This window comes from Camelus bactrianus, chromosome 6, assembly GCF_048773025.1.
Source record: "Camelus bactrianus isolate YW-2024 breed Bactrian camel chromosome 6, ASM4877302v1, whole genome shotgun sequence".
In the NCBI taxonomy this organism is placed as follows: domain Eukaryota; kingdom Metazoa; phylum Chordata; class Mammalia; order Artiodactyla; family Camelidae; genus Camelus; species Camelus bactrianus.
The window spans coordinates 44,750,907-44,766,659 of NC_133544.1; the positions used below are offsets into that span (position 1 = coordinate 44,750,907).

At 35.9% G+C, this 15,753-nt stretch overlaps 1 long non-coding RNA gene and 1 other non-coding gene across 14 annotated transcripts in view; one reads left to right on the forward strand and one right to left on the reverse strand.

The window, feature by feature from the left end:
* LOC105078446 (uncharacterized) overlaps positions 1–15,753 on the reverse strand; it is a 618,316-nt gene that overhangs the window by 332,569 nt on the left and 269,994 nt on the right. For 2 of the 13 annotated variants that reach the window (XR_012507534.1, XR_012507532.1), the window contains exon 6: positions 6,032–6,110. The exons of the other annotated variants lie outside the window; for them this stretch is intronic. This is a non-coding gene — a long non-coding RNA (uncharacterized LOC105078446). The remainder of the gene's footprint in view (positions 1–6,031; positions 6,111–15,753) is intronic. 13 annotated transcript variants of the gene reach the window in all.
* Positions 6,490–6,562, forward strand: TRNAP-AGG (transfer RNA proline (anticodon AGG)). The gene has a single exon. It is a non-coding gene; the product is annotated as a tRNA-Pro (tRNA).

A 15,753-nucleotide genomic window follows, 5' to 3' on the forward strand; every position in this document is an offset into this window, starting at 1 on the left:
ATAATTTTGCCTATTTTATGGAAAATTAATATCAATGCTAAATAATTGTGATTTAATTTCCCAACTAACAAGTTTACCAAAAATTTATTCTAATAAGGAAGAATATCAGCTACCACATTTAGCTTTGTCAGAAAAACTCTCCAACCTCTATGACCTAAAGATCCTTAGGGACTTTAAGGATTTAAATGAGACAAGTTCACTGGTTGCTGATTTGTGGGGTGGCTGACTTCTGTTTTCAATGATTGGTTTTTGTCACTGAGAGAGGACAGTTTGAAAGTACAGTAGAGTACAGTGCTATGAATAATGCAAGACAGGATATGTTCACATGCAGTTGTATCACTTGTAATATGGTAAGTATATTTTTTGTGGTAAAAGGTATAATAGTTAAGAAAACACACACACCTGCACATGCACTAGTGCTAATAATAGCAAGGGAAGTTCAGTCTAAATTTCCTCCTAAGAGTTAGCAGGCAAAAGCATTGGGTCATTTCCTGAAGGGGTTTGTGTCTGTACATTCTCCTTTGCACTTATCAATTGCAATGATCTTGGTTTGTGTTTATATTTATTATCACTAACAAATATTAATAATTTTAATATGTAATTAATTTTCTAAAATATTTGTATTTTCAATATCAATTATATTTGCTAATCATTCTCCGTGAATATTAAAAATACCTAGAGTCTCTTTTTCTACTTATTTTTAAATTTATATTTCATCAGGTTTTAACTAGATGCATGATTTCTCCATTGGGGAGAATAAACAAGTAATACTGGTTACCAAATATGGATTTCTATTACTCAGTAAAACTTTTGTTCAGTTATTTTTCTACTCACTTATAATCATTGAATAGGTGTGAATAAAGAGATGTTCCCTTACTGTTTACAAATCAATTCCAAAGGAATAAATATTTCTTACCTAACAAAGAGTGTGTAAACTGAAGAGATCCTTCTGGCCACCCAACCTGGCCCCTGCACCTTAGATGACAGCATTTACCTCAATGAACTCACTGCTGTCTGAAACCTGGTAAAGACGTATACTTTACACAGACTAATCTGGGGAGCACATTTTGAAGGTATTCAGATCTCCGAGCTGGACACTCATTAAGTTCAAACAGACTGATTGAAAAAAAGCCCAAATGCTAATATGCTAATTTATAATAAAACTGCAAATGTGACAAGAATGTTAAAATTAGTGCTTTTCCTTCCTGCAGCCTTGTGATGCTATCAAATTATAATCTGAATAAAATTTTATGAATGTACAATGATGTGAAACATGACTCTTAGTCTCTCATTGAAGGCAAGTTATATCAAGCGCCACATTACCAACAGTTTGCTTGATAAACACAGAAGGAGAAGACGGAAATTAGCCCATAGGCTGCTAGATAAATGCTTACGACTATCAAGAGCTATGAAGGATCTGAAAGTTTAACCTACTTGCAAGCAAACAATTTAGCCTGCCATCGCTGTAGAGATGCCGGTAGAAGGCACACAACTCCGAGGCCAGACAGAAAGGAGCGCTGATAACTCAGAGCAACAGCAGCAAATCTCATCACTTTGTGTCAGTTGCTGATCCCCAATTTTCATATGGTAATGAGAAGAGGGTCTGATGATAACTGCACAAGCAACACGTTTCATTACAAAAGAGGTACCCTGACCACAGGCAACTGCACTCTTTTTCAGTGCTTCAGAGGAAGACACTATTTCTATTTCCCAAGGTTGTTTACTATACAGACTTTCTTGAAAAGAGTCTGGAAAAAAAGAGCAGTTAGTGCCTTGTTAACAATACACACAGAAATACGACAGACTCACCAAGAATTGTCTTCCAAAAACAGACTCTTTAAAATAATTGAACAAGGATCATCATTGGGCATCTTAACAATAAATTTAGATTCTGGATTAATCACTGTACCTGTACCTATACTTTTGGGTAATGAAGGGTGACCACTGGGAAACATATCTACCCATTTCTAGAGCTTTTTTTTTTTTTTTTTTAACATGACAACTGTCTCAACAAATCCTCCAACCATTCTCTAGAATGATGCATTGTCTTCAAAATAGAAACAGAATTTAAAGGTTTTGGACACCCAGAAAGGAGAAAGTCTATAAAAGGGTAAAAGGCAATTAATCAACTTAGAGTTAAAAGCATACGAGCATCTCTGAAATGGATTTACCTATAGGAAATCCTTAAAGAAAACAAAAAGCCCATTGATGTAACTATCCCCATCCCCATCACAAGTGCTACATGATTAAATCAAACCATAGATTTAGTGTACAGAATGTGGCTCCAGTTACTCTCTTAAACATGTTTCCAAAAATGGTAAGAAAACAGAATTTTAAAAACAGAATTTCTGAAGTCAAAAAATAGTTATCTTTTGGGCCTTCTGAGTTTCACCTGTGATACTCATCTTGCCCACATTCTGCACTATTAGCTGTCTCTGTTGATACTCTCGAAATACCAACATCTACGTTGTCATGCTTATACAAGAGAACTTCTTATGAAAATCGTAGTAAGCTTTTGAACTTTGGGGATCACAGCCTCTTTTTTCTGGCATTTATATTTCCTCTACTGATGATCCTGGGAAAGGACATCTCCAATGACTCATTCTTTAAATTAACAAATCATTATTGAGTCCCTACTATGGGCAAATAACTGTTCTAGGCAAGACAGCTTTAGGTCTCCTCTTGTCAGAACAGACAAAAACCTTATTCTGACTGAATTTAAATTTAAATGGAAAAGAAAAATAGTATTACAACATATTTTGAAATGAAATGAATAAACAAGATTACATGATGGAATAATGAGGAAGGATTTTACATGGTGTGAAAATGAAGAGCTTCTCTACAAATGAGACATGAGCTGAGAGACAAGAAACACCAAGGAATCAGTACTGCAAAGTCCCTAAAAAAAGCAGTGCAGGCAAAGAACGCAAAGGACAAGAGCCAGGGCCCTGAAGCAAGAAAGAAGGACAGAAAGTCTGTATGATTATAGGACAGTCAATGAAAAGAGTTCAGAATCAGGTGAGACAGCTGGTAGACCTAAAGGCTATAGTAAGAAGTTTGGACTTTATGTTTTAAAAATGCAAAGTCATTAAGGAATTTTTATAATGTCCCTGAAGAGGGACATTATTTGATTGGATTTTTAAAAAATACTGTCATTCTAAGTGCTGTATGAAAAACGGATTGAATGGGGCCCAGAAATCGAGGCAGGAAAATTGGTATATTTAGAAATAGTTGAGTTATTTCTAAAAGCACTTGATGATGAGTTGGATGAGGAAAACATGAGTGAGAAAGATAGAAAGTGTCTCCCAAGTCATGGGTTCTGCAGTGTCATTTCCTGAGAAGGGGACTCCTGGGAAGAGATAAAAGATGTAATACATATTGGACATGCTAAATTTGAGATGCCTATTACATATCCAACTAAAGATGTAGAATAAAATATTGAATAACCATCTGAACATTTAAATTGAGTAAGTATCACATGCAAATATTATTTATAGCCATGGTACTGGATGCCACCACCGGGGTGAAAGATAGAGAGAAAAGAACAAAAGTACTCCAGATTAACCTCTGGGGCACGAGGAAGTAGGTATTTCCTGAAAAGTAGACCTAGGAAGGGGGGAGAGGGAGAGAGGAGAGGAAAGGCAGGGATGCGTGAATTCAAAGACTCCTAGAGAGGAAACATCCCGGAAAGAAGAGGGGGTTGGTGAGATTTCAAGTAAGACAAAGCTAAAGAAATAGCAATGAGTTTGGCAACGTGTTTTTTTTTTTTAATCACCTAGGTTAGTATTATCTCCGTAGTTGTGGGGACAGAAGCTTAACTGGTTGACAAGTAAACAGAAGATAAGATCAGATACAAATTGTGGAAGATACTTAGCATACTTAGGAGACTATGAAAAGGAACAGAAAATGACCCATCACTGGAGGGGTTGTGTCATCAAGGATGAAATTCTCTATTTTTGTACAGTGGAATTACAATTCACTTAGTAGGGGACACTAGATCAGCTAATGTTAATGATCCAGTGGAGCAGGATAATGTAATGATTTAGAAGGAATGATGAGTAGTGAATGAGCTAAAATTTTGACTAACATCAATGAATATTATCCAGAACCAAGGGAAAAGAAGGGGTTTTGATAAAAGTAAGGGAACAGAGAAAAGACAGATGAAAGATACAAATTTGTGTTTGACTATAGATGTGTTACTGGAAAAAATAGTTCCTTTTGAGTGTTAGATTCTACTTTCTTGATGAAATATGAAGTGAAGTCCTTATCTGAGAGTGAAGGGCAATGGAAAAAGGGAGGTGGTGAGAACTTGGAAGATAAATGAAAATATACTAACAGAATAATAGTAGGTAAACTTGGAAGTGCTGATGTTTGTGTTTGCAGTTGGGAATTTCTAGTAAAACAGACCACCACGCTTGTGACATTTGCCCCCAGCTACACCCAGCAGCTCTGCGGCATGTGGACAAATGGAAGACCCTGCATTCAAGGATGATGGAGGCTGAGTGGGAAAGGGAGTTGTGAAGGTTTGCAATTCATTTTAGTGGTAGCTCAATACATACAAATTGAAAACAGAAGTGCAGGAAAGACGGTGCTGATGAATGAAGAAGATGAATATGGTAGAATAAATAAAATGAATCAATAAGAAGTGGTGGTGAAATCCTTAACATAAAGCTCTTAAAAGTGGAGGGCATCCTGACTACTTCCTATATCTGAGGGATGCAAGCAAAACGTCCTTAGCAGACTCTTAAATTTTAGATGAGGTCAGGAGGTGAGGAGAACTAAAAGAGATTTATGAATTGTTAATTACTGACTCAGAGCTTCCAAGGGCACAGTGCTTTAATCTTGGCCCTCGCAAAGGAGGTGAAAGATGAGAACAGATTAGGAGATGCCCAAGATGGTAAGGAAATTCGAGTTCAGGTGATAAGGCAATAATTGGGATGCTTGGTTTCTGGAAATTACAAATACTTCCCACAATAAACAGTAGTAAATAATTAGAAGTGATTATGTCATTGAGCAAAGTGGGCTATTAGTTCAAACTTGCTGTTACGGGTTTCTGGAACCTTTAGTCTGTTTTATAGCCAGGAATGATATCACACTATTGATTAGAGATATGACAGCAGAAATGTTCCCCCTAGATCCTGTCCTAAGGCAGTGTGGTTAAAGTTATAACCACTATATATATACTGATACACTATATCAGAAGTAATATAGACATAGCTTCAAATCATAGCTACATAATTTAATTGCTAGGAGAATCACGTAACTTTAGGCCAAAGAGTTTTCATTTGTTAAGAAAAAAATGAAAAAAAAATATATAAGGAAGATAAGTAGTTACTCCTATCTTAGTGGGTGATGCGCAGATTAAAGTCTACGGGAAATGAGGATATAGGAAAGTACCTGTAGAACATCTGAACGCCATTTTCCTCTTCCACCTTTCTTCTTACGGGACCTGTGGCCCCCTTATCCCCACTCCTGCATTTCACTACCTCATTAGTATGCAACTCACCAGCTTGTAATACTGATAACTGTAATAACTGAAAGAGGTGGCATTCATTTTTTTTTTTGATAGCCTGGCTCATACTAAGTTCCCTAAATATTTATATAGTGAATTACCAAAATGTGTAACTGTGATCATAATTAAATCTTGAGATCCAATATCTGCAACTTTAGTACTGAAGAGCTACTAATACCATTTTTATTATTTAAAAAGATGCAAAACTTCTTTGACATTTTAGATATATGTAACTATTGGTACTTTAGTTTCTTTTTTTTTTAAAGGAAACTTTGCAGGGTAATGTGATTAGAAATTCAAGAATTATCCACCTGTTAAAGGATTCAACTTGTGCTTGAAACAGGGTTGCCAAAATAAGAAAGACGTCCACATGTAGCCCATATTTTAAATGCTAGGGCTAATATAATTTTTATCGTATGTCACAGACATGTGGATGATACTGTTTTTCTGCTTTGTAAATTCTCATCAGCTCCCTTGATTAATGTTTACTGAGCTCCCACAAAGAAAATGACACTATACCTGGCATTGAATTTATTCACTTCTTCAAACTGATGAATCAGCACTCTAGGATGAAAGGATGACTTTAAACATGAATGCTCTACAAAAAAAAAAAAAAAAAAAAAAAAAAAATCTTTCAACCAGGATAATTCATTATTCTCCTTTTCAGTGTTTTGGTCTTTAAAGGTGCAGGCAATCAAGTATTGCCTTTGCTTCATAAAATGCTCCCTTTGCATTACTGGTATCATTCATGCTATTTTTCTTTTTCTGTTGCTGTCTTTACTTACAAATCATAAGTAGATTATTTTTCTACAAAGAAGAGGGTCGATTCTAACCTTCTATTATTTCAAAGGAAAAACTGATAATCTTATGATATTTGTATAAAAACATTTTTGAAATTAAGTCCTTCCTAAATCCTTTCCTACAATTCAAGCAGAAAATTGCTTTAAAAGTTAGATCTCAAAATGTTAGCTTAGTGGGGAGGGTATAGCTCAGTGGTAGAGTGCACACTTAGGATGCATGAGGTCCTGGGTTCAATCCCCAGTACCTCCATTAAAAATAAATAAGTAAATAAATAACGCTTTACCTATCCCCCCAAATTTAAATAAAAGTAAATAAATTTTAAAAAAGGAACAAGTAAATACGCAATTTTTAAAAATTAGCTCATTTTCATTTTAATGTTTTACACAAACTTAATTATCCCCCTCTCTGCTAGATATTTGACACAAAGCTGAATTCATATTAATTATGTTTTAAAAAATGAACTTCTGATATCGTCTGCAACTTTTTCTTGTTAATGTAGTCCCGCATATTTTTCTGCCTGAGACAGACTTTGGATTCATCACAATCTGTTTCCCTGAAAAGAGTTGGAGTGAAGAAAAAGAAAATTTGCTAAGACTGCTCAACCTGCATGACCAGCATTTCTTCCTGACTTTTCCCTTGGACCCTCAGTTGTCAAAATTGCAATGTCAAGAATCTTGGTAACATAGATCTGCTTCCTTCTAATTAAGGAATGCAGGAATTAACTAACCTAGCTTCAGAGAGGAAGCAGAGTATCAGATCTGATCATGGTTTGATTTTTAAATCCTTTTCTAAAATGTTGTGCTTGCCTTTCTTTGCATAAGGAAGGTTCATTTAATTGTCTTTGAGTCCAAATTCTAACACACAACTCAAGTTCCCAGTACTCTGCTTCCGCTACCATCACTTTTATCTTTGAACAATCTCTGGTTTGCATTTTGTCTTGATGCACTCATTTTGGGGCTTTTTAACCAGAGGTCTTTTTGTTTCTCTTCTCAGATATAAGCTTTCTCATTTACCAGCTGCTTTTCAGAGCTCCAGGGAACTTGCCTTGTCTTCAGATCAAAAGTCCCCCAAATTAAGTGTCATGTCCTTAAGATGCATTGCTTTATCTACCCTGAAGAGTTGTCATAAAGGCAAATTTTGTTCAAAGTCCAGTAGTAGTTGCTTTACTCTGATCATCTTTATGGTCAACTCTGGTATTTCCTGTGGTTTTTGAACCCCGGACCCAGTGATGTATGTTCTTTCTGCCTACTCTGATTTGCTTGATGGGAAAATTTTTGAATCTGAAATTTTGGTTGAGACATATTCACATTTGAGCTGAGTAGCTTAAAGTGTACAATTCCCTCAGGAAACTACAGAGACTAGACTCCTTTATTCTTTACATTGAAAGACAACTGCCACCCGCTTTCTGACTGTCCTGCAGAGTACAAATAACCACATTTAACATGCAAAACCTGCCACTCATACTCAAACTGTTGATGGCCCAGCAGAAAAATATCCTTCAACATTTAAAGTTCATTAAAGCTTATTGTCTCACTGTATTTGCGGTTTATCATAGGTGCCACAGAATCCTAAATTCATTGATTTCCATAAACAAGCCATTTTCATTCTTTTATCTTTTAATGACCTTTCTCCTAGTATTTAATCATAGCTTACGGCACAGATCTGTAAAAGCAATTATGAGACAACACATGTTTGGCAGTCTTGTCATTATCTCATGAGTTAAGAAAGGTCAGATTTTCTCAGCACTTGTATGGAAAGCTCCAAAGAAAAGACAGGTGTTTCATGGATAAGCACTGGGGATTCACACAGAGGAACTCGTCCTTTGAGACACAATAGCACGCTCTTCATAAAACAGTAAACTCCCTGCCCCCTGTCCCCTACCTAGTGAAATAGCTCTGTAGTTTTCAGGCTAAAAGAATAAAATGCCCGTGAATGTATATACTAAAAAGAATGGAAAAAAATGAACATTATCAATTTTTAAAACAAGGCTTTTCTTCCAAGAAAGTAAAATAATTGAACTGGCAAGATGCGGAGTTGTTTACACAATGTGGCGCCCCTGCTCATCTCTCTCCGGTCTAATCTTCACAAGGGAGAAGGAGGAACGGCAGGTACTCATGGTGATTAATTACACACACATGCCTCCCCAGAGCCATATCATGGTGATAGATGTCTGCATAGTGCTGAAGTCCCCTAATTAGGACTGACTGAATATGGCAGATTAAAATTCTAAACATTAGGCTTTGGGGAGAAAAAAAATCCAGCCCCCATTCAATTTTCATTAGCTTGGAGTCATTTCATATATTCAAAGTCATCTGAGAAATACTTCTAGGTTTCCTGAGAAATTTAGCTACAACCCAGGAATGCTGAATTTGATAGTTATTTTAAATCCTGGATTGTTTCAGTGGCACCTTCTCTGTAGGGCCAATGCCTTTAAAACATTAAGATAATTAAGGGAAAACAGGTAGAATATTTTCTAAATTATTGTGTTATTCTGTTCGCTCCTTAGTTTTACAGCTTTACCCCAGTTTTCGTAAGTTAGAGATTTACACCTTGCCCGGATATCTGCCTACTCTACTCTTCTGAAGCAAAATTCCCATTTCTTAAATATGTTAGTTCTGAATACATCATTTGGGATAGAAAAATAACCCAAATAAGTTTTCATTTCATCTTCTTTTGGTTACCAATTTTTTAAGAGAAAGTTTTATTCTAATATATAATATATATAAATTAAATTAAAGAAAATAATATAATTAGAATAATTAGTAAAACAGTTAAATTGGAAAACAACTTCAGCAGGCCACTGAGAGTTAGTAACTCATAAATTTAACTCAGTTAATAGATTTGGTAAACTTCCTTAAAATCTATTTGGTCTCAACACTGCTTTGAATTTCAAGGAAGTCATGACAGGAGATACACTCTCTGGTGGTCAGTTTCCATGCCTGTCTGTTCCTCCTCAGCTTGAGTTCTAGGAGGGCAAGACTGCTTAAAGATGCTCAGAAAGACTGAATGGAAGGGTTTGAATGGAGGGAAAGGACCGGGAGAGGTCCTTAATCTGGAATCTACACCAACCTCTCGAAATTCCCTCTGGCAGAACTCCCGGACAATGTCCTGCCTCAGAAATGCAGACAGAGCCTCAAGCAAGGATTCCTATTACTGAACTAATCCCAGGTTTGAAGACTATCACCTGCCTGTCAGCTGAAAGTTTAATGAAAAACTTCACGGGCAAAATGACAACCAGAAAGTGGGAAAAATGAAAACTAAGACATGAGCAAGTAGCAAAATAAAATGAATAGCTTCCCCACTTGGCTCTGGCTGTCCACTGTACATTCAGAGGCATCAGTTAGTGTTGGCATTTTTGTACTGGTTTCCATCTCCATTTTTGTACAGCCATGGTATACAAGGGGAGTCTTCTGTCATATATTTTGTTCATTTTCCCTGGTTTATATAGTTGAGACAGATCAGGCATGGACATTTTTCTCTGCTTATGTTCTCATTCTGATGACTTTAGGATAACAGGAAAAAGTACTGAAACTGTTCCTACTTATAGCTTAAGTGTAAGCATCTGCCACTCAAAGGTGTGTTTATGCCATGTCTCAGCTGAAGATGGTGTGGGAGAGAGATCTGAACACCAAATTGCACTACTTCAGAATGAAAGGTATCCCTGAGACACTAAAGGGGTTTACGCACAATTATAGGGTAACTATGTCAGGTTGTATCTTTATCATTTATATTTTAAGTTTTTTTGTCCCCTTTTCTACCCCTTCTGCTTCTTACCATGACCAGAAAGCCTGACATGTCCCTTGGTTAAGATTTTCTTATTTTTCTTTCTGCCAAGTTACCATTCTTCAGGTTTTTCAGTTACTGTTTACCTAAAACTTGAAACTATTGAAGAAAGATTTCTCATTCCATTTTAAAGGCTATTTAGCTATTATTGGCATCAAATAGGAACAAGCTTTTTAAAAATCACAAAGACTAACTATGTCAATATTTTAATATCTACTTTTATCTTTCTCACATGTGGAAGTCTTGAGGTAAACTGTCCAACTGTTTTTATGCCAATTCTCCAGTGTGTCCCCTCTAAAAACTCAGGTTATCTTGTTATTCTCCTAGGAGTGGTTTTTATCCCTAAAATCTTACAGTCCAAAGTGGTTGCTTTGACTCCAGACATCACACGTTAAAGGCAAAAGTGGTGAAGAAGACACATATCATCTTTCTTGAGGTAGATTCCCTGAGGAAGAGCCACATCCCCTTGGATCCCGTTGGCTGCACCTTCGTCAGATGCTATACAGAACTGCAAGTGCATTGAGAAATCAGGGTCCAACACAAATCAGGAATTCTATCACTATGACAAGAGGGAAAACATATTAAAGACAACAAGCAATCTCTGACATCTTCTACTAGAAATGAAACTTGTGAAATCAAAAACCTTGCAAGTAGCAGATGGTACATGTGTTGGCTTCTGACTTTACTTTTAACTAGACTTGCAGGAAAAAAAAAAAAAAGGCAAGCTAACTAACCAATCTAAGCTTTCAAAGTCTTAACAATAAAATGGGGAAAATAATGACAACATTCTCAGATTATTGTGAGGTTTGATCTTCTCTAAAAGGAGCAGGATAACATTCTGCACTTAATATGTATTCAAAAAATGTTAACCTCCCTCTCTTAAAACATCTTTCCTTGTAAGCTAGCTTGCAAGTCATACAGAAGCTTTAATACTTACAGAAAATTGACAATTAATGTCCAACAGAAAAATCATGTGAGCCACAAATGTGCATAAACTCCAGTATACATCTTCTAGTAGCCATATTAAAAAATTAAAAGAATAGGACGAAGTTAGTTTATATTCTTCTCTATTTATACTTATATAGTCAAAATGTTATCATTTCAATATAAAATAGAAAATTACTGAGATGATTTTCATTCCTTTATCATGTACTAAATTTTCAAAATTGCTATGCATTTTACACATATAACCTATGCCAATTTGGATTAGCCACATTTTGAATTTCAATAGTCACATGTGACTAGTGACTACTATATTGGACAGCAGAATCTATACCCTTTTGCTGGAAGCAAAAAAATGCTGATGCTCATAACTAATTTTTTTCCAGAAACACAGAATATCTACACGTCAATATCTAAAATACTCCAAATAAAAAAACTTTCTGATTATATATGCAATAGAGAAACTAAATGCTCTTCTAGGAGTTAGAACAGGCAAAAAATGAACAGTGGGTACACATTTGATGATGAAAAAAATTTTTGTACAGAAAATTTTTAAAAATACTGAATGTATTGATGTGTATTTGTATATGTTTCATCCACTGAATCACCAACTGACATATCCTTATTTAGCACGTCCGTTTTTGTGTTCAAATACAGATGCAAACTTGTTTTATTTCATTAATAATAAGGGAAAAAAAGCAATGAGATTTTAATGGTTCTTACTAAAACTTTAATTATTAGAGGCAAGTTTCTCATCTCAGCATTAAGGCTGCTAGTGATGATCCGTTGTTAATATTATAAGTGAGTACGTAAAATAGGTCACAGAATCAGTGGTACTGAACATAATCCAGCTGTACTTCCGAGTAGGAAGAGTTGAATCAACACTTGATTTTGCCACAGCTAACAAAGTCCATTGGAACCACTGTACTACCTCACAAAGGAAAAGAGATAAACAGATTGGATGTAGGCAATTAAAATGCAGACAACTAATGAATCTCTGTAACAGTAAGTAAACAAAACTGACCAACTCAATGTGTCCTTTTACTGATCAATTAAATTTACAGTAAAGTTCATTGGTTTTTATGTTTAAAGGCATCAGAAAATTAGGATGAGATTATTTTAGAACAAAAACGTTTTTCCTCCCACTTGAAATCCCTTATTTAGTGTATGGAAAAACTAAGGCTCAAGGAAGGTGAGTTAATTTACCTCTAGATAACTAGTCCGTGTCAGAGGCACTACAATGAAGCTCTAAAACTGCATAAAGAATGAGTATGAATGCTGATGATTCTATACACTATAAATGTATAAAAGACAAATTTCCCTCCCAAGTTGCAATTGTGCCCTAAGTGATGTTCCACAGTCCTGCTTATCACCACAGTCTTGCTCAAGCCCTCCATGTGCACACTTGTCCTAGAAATCTTAAGTTTCCTTAGAACATTCACAAGAACCAACTGTGATTAGTGATGTCAGAGGCAGCACTTTTATTCTAGAAGTTTAACAGTTGCTGTGTTGGCTTCAAACAACAGAAATGTATCCTCTCACACTTCTGGAGTCCAGAAGCCCAACGTCAAGGTGTTAGCAGGGCCATGCTCCACCTGAGCACCCTAGCAAAGGCTTCTTCCCCACCTCCTCCAGCTCCTGGTGGTTTCTCAATTTGTGGCAACATAACTCCAATCCCTGCCTCTGCCTTCATATGGCTTTTCCCTGTGTTTCTATGTGTCCTTTCTGTTACTTGTAAGGGTATTCTCATTGGATTCAGGGTACAAGTCCATGCCAATATTTACCTTACTTACATCTACAATTAAGTGTATTCACAGATGCCAGGGATTATGATTCAGACATCATTTTTATTGAAGGATGGGGAGGCAGCACTATTCAATGTAATAAAGTACTCAAGAAAGTTATACTTGCACAACTTATTTTTTACAGAACAAACCAATGCCATATCTATCACAGTAATGTGATTGTGGCTGCCGTTTGAATAATGTTATCATATTCCAATGTTACCTCTCATAATAAGTTTGGGTTTTGGCAACTTTTGAGACTTTGACCATGGCATTAATCCATCTGATATGTGGTATTTCTTCTGATGTATGACCTTCACTTGCAGCAGGAACAATTTTAGGGATTTCAGTATGACTTTCTTGGTAATTTCAGTTTTACAATCAGTTCGTAGGCCAGATTTTCAACAAGTCTGCTCTCTGGCTACAAGAAATAAAGACCTCCTTAAACGCTGTCATAAAGACCTGGCCTTCGTACTGTGCCCTGAATTAGTAATTGGCTGATTTGAGCATGTCCTCCTCTCTTCAGTGCATTACCTTCCTTCCCCACAGCGAACCAACTCCAAAAACTTAGGATTTCCTTTGCCATCTCATCTCTGAAATGCTGGAGACATTGCATAAATTACTGCTTTCTCCTCCACCTACATCTCATCCCAAGTCACCTCATATGAGCATCTTACTGATGTGATACTCGAGCATGCCAAGGGTTATCATTCCCCTAAGTACTGTCTTCAAAGAGGGTATGTTTTCCATTTGTCTGAGACACTTTAGAACAAGTGATCCAATTTTAGTGTCCTATTCACAGAATTTGCTTCCTAAGGACATTTGTATTATCAAATATCCAGCAGAAGCAGACATGTGACAGGATTTCAGAACAATAAGTTCACTTGAGAGGTAGAGGAAAATCTTGGGGGAAAGCTAGGGAGTCATTCAGGGGAAGAAAGGCAGGTAATAAAAGGTCCACTTTCAAGGAATGATGAGAGCTTAATACATGGGGAAACTTGGGAAACAGTAAAACGCACATCTCAGCATCCATCCACCCAACCCACCCAAGCAGCTTAGCATTTTTACGTACTTCTTCCAGCCATTGATTGAGAATTATATCCTGGGCTTGCCAACCATGAAGGCTGTGTGCCCTTTCAACATCTTCAGGGAAAAAACCAAATCTGGCCAAGAGATACAGATGCTGGAATTAGAAGTAAGTCACAGCTCACTGAAGGGATGTGGCCATGGAAATGAAGCATCTGCTGCACTTACACTGTAAACTTTTTATCAATGTCCCCAAAGTTTGTTCTTCTCCATTTATGTTCACACTGTCCTCAAAGATATTACAAGCTTTATTTTTTCATATTTTTAAAATTGTAATTTTCTCTACTAAAATATAATCCATGTCAGAACTATTTTTGTTAACATATTTGCATTCATCTCAGTAACTGACAGAGTACTTGGCACAGAGTAGGCTCTCGAAAATACTAATCAAAATGAATACATGTTATATCAAACAATGCACCCTTGTGTGATCATCTGGATTGCTGATATTGTCTCCCTAGACAATAGGTGGCAGTTTCTGCCTATCTATCATTATCTATTTATTCACACAAAGATGGAAATCAGATTTCCGGTTGATACCTTGAAAATGTTGAGAATTTATAAGGGAAAGTTTTAGATTTTTGTTTAATATATGACTTATTTGGGGAAGAATAAATACTCCTCCATTAAGCTAGCTATTAAGAAATTGCAGAAAACAAACTAGCAGTATATTTGGGATGGAAGTGGTTTGAGAAAGCTAACTATAACTTGGACAAATATGGAAATGTTACACCAAAACAAAAGTGATCTGCACATCAAAAAGACTATTTCCTTCTCATGCTTCTGTCTCTCTCTTTCACACACACACACACACAACCAATTATATCTAAAACTAAAAATAAACTCCTAGAGAGAGAAATGAAACATTCTATGCCTTATCATTTTTTAAGTGACTGTACTATGTCATACACCTTCGTATCTCCCATGCTCTGGTACTTTTACTACTATACACCAGGAATTAAATAAAATTCTTATTTAGATTCAGGTGTAGTTATAATAGTTCAGTACATTCAGATATTAGAATGTATAAGGTCTGAGCATAATTAACACTCCTTAACACTTAATGTCATTGCAATCCTCTCTCCTGACTAAGAACTCCTATTCTTAGAAAAGAGATTTAGATCTTCTATAAAGGTCAGAACTGATTTATGTTAATTTGGTGTATGTGTGTTTGTTTCATATTCACGTTTGGATAGTGAGTCAATAAGAAAGTTTAAAGAAAATAAAAACTACTCTTAAAATAGATTCCCTGCACTGAGCAAAAAGACCAGCTCATCGAAGATGCTTACTAATTATTTGTTGAATGAATTGCTTTAAATTTCTACTTAAATTTTTCTTGTAACACAATCATAGAAAGTATCTGTGAAACCACAAACTTCCTGACATTTCAGAACAAAGCAGAGAAGATCTTCTGGGATATATTTTTATTCAGATCTTAATCTGAATAATATCAATGGCCATTTTATCTTTTTGCCTTCATGGCTTTCATTGAAAGAAAATAAAAAATCATAAAATATACTACATAGACATTGTTTATTGGTCAAGTAAATATAATAATGCAGTTTATTTTCCTGATATAAATGTGAAGGAAGTTTCTTTAGTTAGCTGACAGTCAGAAATGTGCAGCAAATATATCTGAAGAAGAATATTACACTAAACTGAGTGCTTCAGGATGCTTCCTTTGATAAATCAATCATTTCCAAATAATCCATGATGATCTCTTGAACAGACTAATGATACAATGTGTTCAGTGTTACTTAAAACTATAATAGTTTCCTCACAGATATGGAGAACAAACTAGTGGTTACCAGTGGGGAGAGGAAGGGAGGTAGGGTGCAAGATAGG